Source organism: Tupaia chinensis, unplaced genomic scaffold, assembly GCF_000334495.1.
Source record: "Tupaia chinensis unplaced genomic scaffold, TupChi_1.0 Scaffold147500_2, whole genome shotgun sequence".
Classification (NCBI taxonomy): Eukaryota; Metazoa; Chordata; class Mammalia; order Scandentia; family Tupaiidae; genus Tupaia; species Tupaia belangeri.
Window position 1 is genome coordinate 1,114,901 of NW_006207352.1, and position 8,225 is coordinate 1,123,125.

General features: G+C 55.2%; 1 protein-coding gene across 2 annotated transcripts in view; it reads left to right on the forward strand.

Annotated features, from left to right (window-relative positions):
• Nucleotides 1-8,225, forward strand: part of RAB43 (RAB43, member RAS oncogene family) — a 24,059-nt gene that overhangs the window by 7,023 nt on the left and 8,811 nt on the right. The gene's annotated exons all lie outside the window — the stretch shown is intronic.

Below are 8,225 nucleotides of genomic sequence, written 5' to 3' on the forward strand. Positions count from 1 at the left end.
GGGAGCGGGGGCTGGGAGGGCTGGGGGCGCGGGGAGGTGGGTCGTTCAGCCTGGCTGCAGGCTGGTCTGAGCAAGCCGCTTTGCAGATCTGGGGGCCTCTCAGGGAAGTGGGGGCAGTAGCTGTCACACCTGTCCAGGCAAAGACCAGGTGAGCTGGCCTGGGGGCCTGGCTGCTGCTCGTGTCGTGTGATGGCGGGAAGTCGGGTCCACAGCATCTTGGGGTTCAAGACCCGGCGTCCTGTGCCTCCTTCCCTCACTTTTCTTTCTTTGTAAAGCATATTGGTTTATCTCTTCCATGAGAGACAGTGAAACAGAGAGACAGCACCCAGGGTCTTCACGTCAGGACTCGCCCCAGCCTCCGCCAGCCCAGATGCGGGCCTGCACCTGCCGTGCTCGGGGGTCCTGGGCTGTGGGCCTGGGGCCTTCCCCACGTGGTCATTTACTGCTGCACCTCCATAGCCCCTGCCTGCCCTCCCGCCCTCCCGTTTCTCTGCACCCGCTGGCCTGTGCGGTGCTGGGCTGTGTCAGCCCCGTGGGCCTGATGCTGCATGGACTTCTCCCATGTGTCAGGCATGCGAAGCTCGTGGGGTTGGTAGTGAGGGCCCCACCTCCCCTCGTGTACTGTTCTTCACCACTGACCATCATGTTCCCCAGCAAAATTCCATCCAGACCCCTGGGGAGAGCCCCATTCACGAGGAGGCCGAGGAGGCCGAGCACAGTGGGTCTGACCTGGACCTGGCCTTTGGCTCCAGGCCTGGGCTTGTTCCTCTCTGCGGCGCTTCTCACCACGACACACATGTACGGTGCCGTGCACGAGGGTGGCTGGACCGGGATGTCCCATCAGCACTGGCATTTCACATTTCAGCTGGCACTGTGGTGTCAACACCTTTTATTTTTTAGGTGTGTGCTGTAGGGTGCATGCGCCTGCTGGGGAGAGACAAGGTGCCAGGGGAAGTGAGACAGCACCCCGAGGGGATGGCCACAGTGCAGCTCTTTCTCCTCCATTCTAGGGTTTCGGGCACACACGCACACGTGCCCAGTGTGACTTTCAGGCTGCCAGGTCTAGGATTGGACTGTGGCAGGCCACTGGGAGTCCAGCACCTTACACACCAGGTCACCTGTGGCCCCGTGATGTCACATTCTAGTGCCGAGCACTGCTGGGCAGGAACCCGGCTGGTTCGGGCCGGCTGGGGGCTGAGCGTGCCCCTTGCCTGGGCTGGCCTGTGAGGTGCCGGCTCGTCCTAAAGCTGTGACTGTGCAGACAGAAAGTGCAGGTGTACGCACAGAGTACAGGGGCCCCGATCCCCACCCGCATGCCCTGGGTGACCTGGGTGTCCCCCACATGCCGACCCAGGGTCTGGCTGTGTCCCAGCTGTGTGGCCCAGTAGTGCCATTCGATCCGCCACCAGCCATCTTGCCAGGCTGGGCCTCAGAGCTGTTTCATAGGACGGCAGAAGCCAGGCCGGCCCCAGGTCAGCCCAGCCCCCTGTCAGCCTAGCCCTGGGTCCGCCAGCCCTCTGTCAGCCCAGCCCCCTGTCAGTCTGGCCTCCGGTCAGTCCAGCCCTCTGTCAGTCCAGCCTCCTGTCAGCCTAGCCCTGGGTCCGCCAGCCCTCTGTCAGTCCAGCCCCCTGTCATCCTGTCCCTTCTAATGGCTTTGAGTCTGCGAATGGGGGTGTCTGTCATCCGGCTCCTGCGCGGACTGTGGAGATGCGTATCCTGCCCCTCCTGGTGCGTCTCTCCCTCCTATTTCTGCACCAGTGACAGCACTGTGGTCTCGGGCGGGTAAGTGTCTCCTGCCACAGGCTCTGGTGACGGTGACAGCGTCCGAGCCTGCCGTGTAGACGGACAGGATAGGCTTCGCAACAACCACCTAGAACCTAAGCGGAGGTGGGTGCTGGCCCTGAGGGGTTGTCTCGCAGGAGAGTGTGGGTGTGTCCCCAAGTGTCAGATCAGCTGTGACATCCACACTCGAACCTCTTTGGGCAGGATTTTCTTTCCTTTTTCAAATAATTTTTTTTTTTTGAGAGGTTTTTGCTATAGGGCACGTGCGCTCGCCAGAAAGAGAGAGACAGAGAGACAGAAAGCGAGAAATCACCCCCCATGGGAGATGGCCACGCCGCAATCCCTTCTCCTCTCGGGATCTTGGGCACTCATGCACATGCGCCCGGCATGACTTTTAAGCCACCGGGTCCGGGACTTGAACCGCAGTCGACTACGTGGGAGTCCAGCGACACAGCCATTAAGCTAACTGCTGGTCCCTCAAATAATTATTTTATTTAATTTTATTCATCATCATCATTATTACTATTATTTAAATTTGACCAGAGAGAGAAAGTGAGAAAGCCTCCAGGTCCAGAACTCCAACCACAGTTGGCCATATGGGAATCTAGCACCTTAACCACCAGGCCACCTGCTGGCCCTGGTTAGGTCTTTCAGGGTGGAATGGATGGTGACAGTCACAAAGCCCAGCCACAGTTGTGCAGGCGGGAGGGGGCAGCTGTGCAGTGCTGGAGCCACATGAGAGGCCTGGGTTTGGATCCCAGGCCGGCCTCCCAGGTGCCCGCGCACACCTGTGCCCTGGCAGCTGAGGCAGGAGCAGGAGCAGGGATGGTGAGACCCTGTCTCGGTCTCTCTCGATAAACATAAAACCAGAACGCTGTCACATAGCCACTGGACCTTCTCCGGTTCAAACATGGGTACCCAGACAGGGGCTGTCGTGGCTCACAGGCCAGGCCTGGCCCGGGCCCCCCAGGTCATCGGAGTGCCTGTGCTGCCCCCTGAGTTGACTCCTTTTTAGGGGCACGAGGAGCACTGTGATTTGAGAGGCCTGCGAGTGTGGCCCCCAGTCCACGCCGTCTTGCCGTCTTGCCGTCTCTGTGAGCACGTGGCCTCGTGCCCTCGCAGACCTTCCTGCCTCCAGAAGCCGCTCTCTCCCTTGTGTGTGTGCTCTCTCTCATAACAGAAATAAAATGAAAGTAAAGAAAACGATTCTGTGGAAAACTGCGAATAGAAACCCGGACTCTGAGGGGCTCCTTGTCACCCCAGCCGGACACGTCCCCGTTCCCGGAGTGCGAGCTCAGGCACTTCCAGAGTGGGAGATGCCATCGTGGAGTGGGCAGTGCCCGGAGCCGTGCTGGGAGGAAGTGGCTGATGTAGGTGTGGATCCACCTTGACCCGAAACACTCCTGACAGGCCAAGGGCTGGGGGACGCAGATCACAGAGCGACAAGGCCCGGTCAAGGGACCTGTTTTGCTCTTTCTCATGTTAAGGAAAAAAATAAATACTCTGTTCAGAGTGTGCAACTGGAAACTCATTTTTTTTTTCCTTCAAATTTTTCTGGAAGGCACACGCTTGCCAGAAGGAGAGTGGAGGGAGCAGGAGAAAGGCCCCTGAGCAGGACATGATGCACCCCAATCCCTTCTTCCTTTCTCCGATCTGCCAGGATTTGGGGCACATGCACCTGGCATGTTTTTCCAGCCAGCAGGGCTGGGATTTGAGCCATGTGGGACCCAGCTCCCCTAACCACTAGGCCACAGGGCTGGTCAGAAACTTGATTCCTTTTGGTTCATTTTATATTCTTAGGTATTTGCTCTGTATGGGTACACAATGAGTGGATGAGTTCATGACTGAAAAAGCAGACCACAGGGACCAGCAGTTGGCATAATGCCTATGTCACTGGACTCCCATGTAGTCATCCGTAGTTCTAATACTGGACCCAGTGGCTTAAACTCACTCCGGGCGCATGTGCATGTGTGCCCAAGATCCTGAGAGGAGAATGGAGGAGAAGGGATTGCAGCGTGGCCATCCCCCCTGGGGGGTGATTTCTCACTTTCTGTCTCTCTCTCTCTCTGTCTTTCTGGTGAGCGCACGCGCCCTATAGCAAAAAACAAACAAACAAACAAACAAACAAAACAAAACAAAAAAACTCTCCAGAAAAAGAAAAAAAAAAAAAATCCAGACTGCAGTTTTCAGCTTCAGTTTGCTGGCTATTAATTGTCTACATCCACCACGTTTGTATGCTAGATGAAATATAAACAAAAGGCCAGTTTTATAGAATGCATGAAAATTCTATGAAATCCATAGAAAAATCACATAGGGAAAAAAATCAGTGTCACTGGAATCTCAAGGTAGAGCTTTCGCTGTCAACGCCACTCTGCTCCTCAGGAACTTGCCTGGACTAGGCCCTGGGCACTGTTGGCTGCATGAGCGAGTGGGAAGAGGTACTCTCTCCCTCTCTCTCCCCCTTGCATGTGTGCTCTCTCTCATGAAATAATTAAAATTAACTTACAGGAAAAAACGATTCTTGTGGAGTTGCAGTGTTGGTTTTATCGAAAGAGACAGAGAGACAGTTGCACTGACAGGGTCTCACCACCTGCAGCCTGCTCCTGCCGCTCAGCCAGCCAGGCATAGGGGCGAAGGGGTGCTCCGGGGCAGGGGAGGGTGTTGCTGGGCCTTGCCAGCTGTGCCTGACTCCCAGCTCTGGAAGACAGGGCCTCCAGGGGGTTCACTGAGAACCGAAGGCACACGGAAGTAAAAGGAGACTCCGGGGATTCAGGGCCACCTACGGCTGGAAGTGTGGTGGCGGGCAGAAGGCCCTGGTGTGTCTGGCCTGGCCTTGGGCCTGTTCACCATGCATCCATGTGTGTGCGTGTGTGTGTGTCACCAGGAGACTGTCTTTTTTCACCTGAGTTGGCCTAACCTGACCATCCGGTCGGAGGCAGCACTTGGCCCAGTTCTGTAGCGAAATCTGCGAGGTAGAACCCCGACTGTAAACCCCCCAAGGGGACTGTTCGCAGAGCTGGGCGCCATCATCACCATCGGTTTTAGGGTATTTTCATCAGCCCCCAGATCCCAGTAGCCAGCGCAGTGTCTCCCACTCCCACCCCTCCCTGGCCCCGGCAACCACGAACCCTCTTGCCATTGCTGTGGATTCACTTCTGGCCGGCTCAGATGTGGGCTGCAGGTGCTGTGTCTGGACTGCAGGTTTCTGGGGTCCAGGTTACTTCTGCCCCACCTTGCTCGGTCTTTCTTCCCTGGGAAGGCATTACCTGGTCCTCTGCGCTCCCCCTGCTGTTGGCCCTGCTCCAGCCATGCGCATGCAGAGGGACACACTCTGCAGGGAGGCGCTTGACGCTTGGTACCAGTGGCATGCAGCACCTGGGCAGGGTTGGGCCTGCCGCTGGACAGGCCCAGGGAGGAGTCATGCCCCGCTCGCTCTGCGCAACTGGCTTTTCCACTCGGCAGGTTTTTGCTGGCATCTCCACGGGTGCTTGGTTCTCCTCCCTCCAGCTGTTGAGGGACACTGGTGTTGTCTCCATGCCTTGCACTGTTAAATGCGTGTTGACACTTAGTCCAGAATAAAGGTCTCTTTCACCTGAGACAAGAACTTAGCACACTTTTTATATATACAATATAATAAAAAAATTTATTTAATTTTATTTATTCATTTATTTATTTTAATTTTACCAGAGAGACACAAACACACACACACACACAGAGAGAGAGAGAGAGAGAAGGAAAGTGAGAAAGCAAGCCACCAGGTCCGATACTTGAACCGCAGTCAGCCACGTGGGAGTGTCCAGCGCCTTATCCACCATGCCACCTGCTGGTCCCCTATACAATATAATTTTTAAAAATAACGGCCAGAGGGCAATTAACATCTCTACATACATCTTTTAAGAATCAGGGTTTGGGGGCCAGCAGTTGGCATAGCAATTATGTTGCTGGACTCCCACGTTGCCAACTGTGGTTCAAGCCCCAGACTGGGTGGCTTGAAAATCACACCAGGTACATGTGCATGCATGTCCCAAATCCTGGATTGCAATGTGGCTGTCCCCCAAGGGCTGATTTCTCACTTTCCCTCTCACTGTCTCACTCTGGAGACCACATGTGCTCTATGGCAAAAATCTTAAAAAGAAGAAAAAGAATAAGGGATGTAAGAATAAACGATACTCTTAACAGACCTCTACAGATTAATATTCTCACGACAGCATCTATGGACCGGTCCTAGGTCTCTGCAACCTGCCCATCTTTTTGTTATTTTGTTATTATTATTTTTTGGAGAGGTTTTTGCTATAGGGTGCGTGTGCTCACCAGAAAGACAGAGACAGAGAGACAGAAAGTGAGAAAGCACCACCCAGGGGGGATGGCCACGCTACAATCCCTTCTCCATTCTCCTCTCAGGATCCTGGGCATGCAGGCACATGCGCCCGGTGTTAGTTTAAGCCACCAGGTCCGGGACTCGAACTGCAGTCGACTACATGGGAGTCCAGTGACATAGTCATTATGCCAACTGCTGGTCCCTATTTTGTTGTGATTTTTTCTTGTTCCTCCCCGATGTCTTCTCCCTGATCCAAAGTCCAGTGTGAGTTCAGGTTTGCCTGGTGTGCCTCTTTGATCTGTCAGCCGGGAACGACACCTCACTCTTCTTATTTTTTAGTTTTTGGTTTAGGGCACTTTGCTTGACAAAGAGACAGAGAAAGAGGGAAAGCGAGAAATCAGACCCTGGGGGGACGGCCATGCCACCATCTCCTCTCCAGTCTTCTCTTGTGTTTTGGGCACGCACACATGTGCACCCTGTAACATTTTCAAGCTGTTAGGTCTGGGACTTAAACCACATAGCCAGCCATGTGGGATCCAACACCTTAAGCTCCATACCACCTGGGGGTCTCATACCTCACTCTTTTTAAAGGCATGTTCTGTATTTCCCGAGAGAGGTGGGGAGACAGGAACCCTTGGCAGGGCCTCATGCCCAGGCCTCCCCCAGGCTGCACAGACAGCTGGGTCCTGGTGTACCCTCCGTACCCGATGTGTTAAGGCAGGCCCAGGGTGGGAACCTGGAGCCAGGAGCAGCACCTTATGGCCGCTCACCCCGTGTGCGTGTTACAGGGCTCACACGGGCGCTGGAGAGAGCAGGGAGAGGGAGAATCACCTCCCAGGAGCAGTGGCCACACCACAGTCCCTTCTCCATTCTCTTCCTGGGATTGTGGGCAGGTGCTGAGTCTGGAACTTGAACTGTGTGGTTGGCCCCAGGCCCAGTTTTTTAAACATTTAAAAAATTTTGTTACTTTTTGCAGAGAAGCCTCCTGATTTTGCCCCGTGGTTTCCTCAGGTGTCTCTCTCAGGTCCCTGTGCCCCGTGTTCCCTGTGCATTGGAGGTCAGGCTTGGGGACTCGGGAAGCCTGAGGCGATGCTGTCCAGTGAGAAGGTCAGGGAGCGTCTGTGTCACCCTGCAGCAGTGGGGGCTCACGATGGCAGTTCCCCACCAGCAGTGAGGTCGCGTCTGATCGCGTGGTTGGGATGATGTTCACTCAATTTATTCATTTCTCTTTATTTAAAACAAAACCAATAAAAGATCATGATAGCTTGCATGAGTGAGAGCGGGGAGGGAGGCGCCCTCCTCAGGGCCTGGTCGTGTCTCACTGCCTTCTTCCAGCACCCCCAACCCCAGGATCGCGGCATGCGTGTGTGTTCCTGGAGCATTTCCAGGCTGATGAGGTCAAGGACTTGTGTTTGGCGTGCGGCCCCCAGCTCTGCTGGCAGGACACTACCAGCCGCCCCACGGAGGCTGGCCTCTTCCCTTCGTAAGGGTCCCTCTTGGGCCGGCTTTGCTGGTACCAGGTTAATGCAGAGTTCCCAGTGCTGAAGCTACAGGGGAAGGTCCCAGGTTCGCATCCTAAGGCCTCTCTACACACGGGCATGCATCTGCCCAGGCTGGCAGAGGCTGGTGGAGGAGGGTATGTGTGCTTTGGTTGGGGGGTTGGGGGAGCACCTTGACCTCGGTTGCACTGCAGACCTTTCCCCTTCATCTCTCCGTCCTGTCAGGATCTTGGGCACACATGCACACGTGCCCAGCATATTTTACAAACCTCTACGGCTGGGATTGCAACCGTAGCTGGTGTGTGGGATCTGGCTTACTGTGCACTATGCTTGGCTGCTGTGCTACAGAGACAGCCTCCTCCCCTCTTTCGGTTTAGTTATTTCTTCTGAGAGACAGACAGACAGGCAGACAGACAGGCACACCGATAGGGTCTTCAGGCTCTAGCCACAGTGCATCCCTGCCTGGTGTGTACTGGGCCGCCCTGGGACACTCACCCAGGGCTGCCACTGTGCCCCGGCGTGAGCTCACAGATCCCATCTTCGAAGTGTAGGGCCTGGCTTCTGTGTGGCCTCTTTTTTTTTTTTTTTTTTTTTTTAGGGCTTTTTCTATAGGGGGCGGTGGTCAG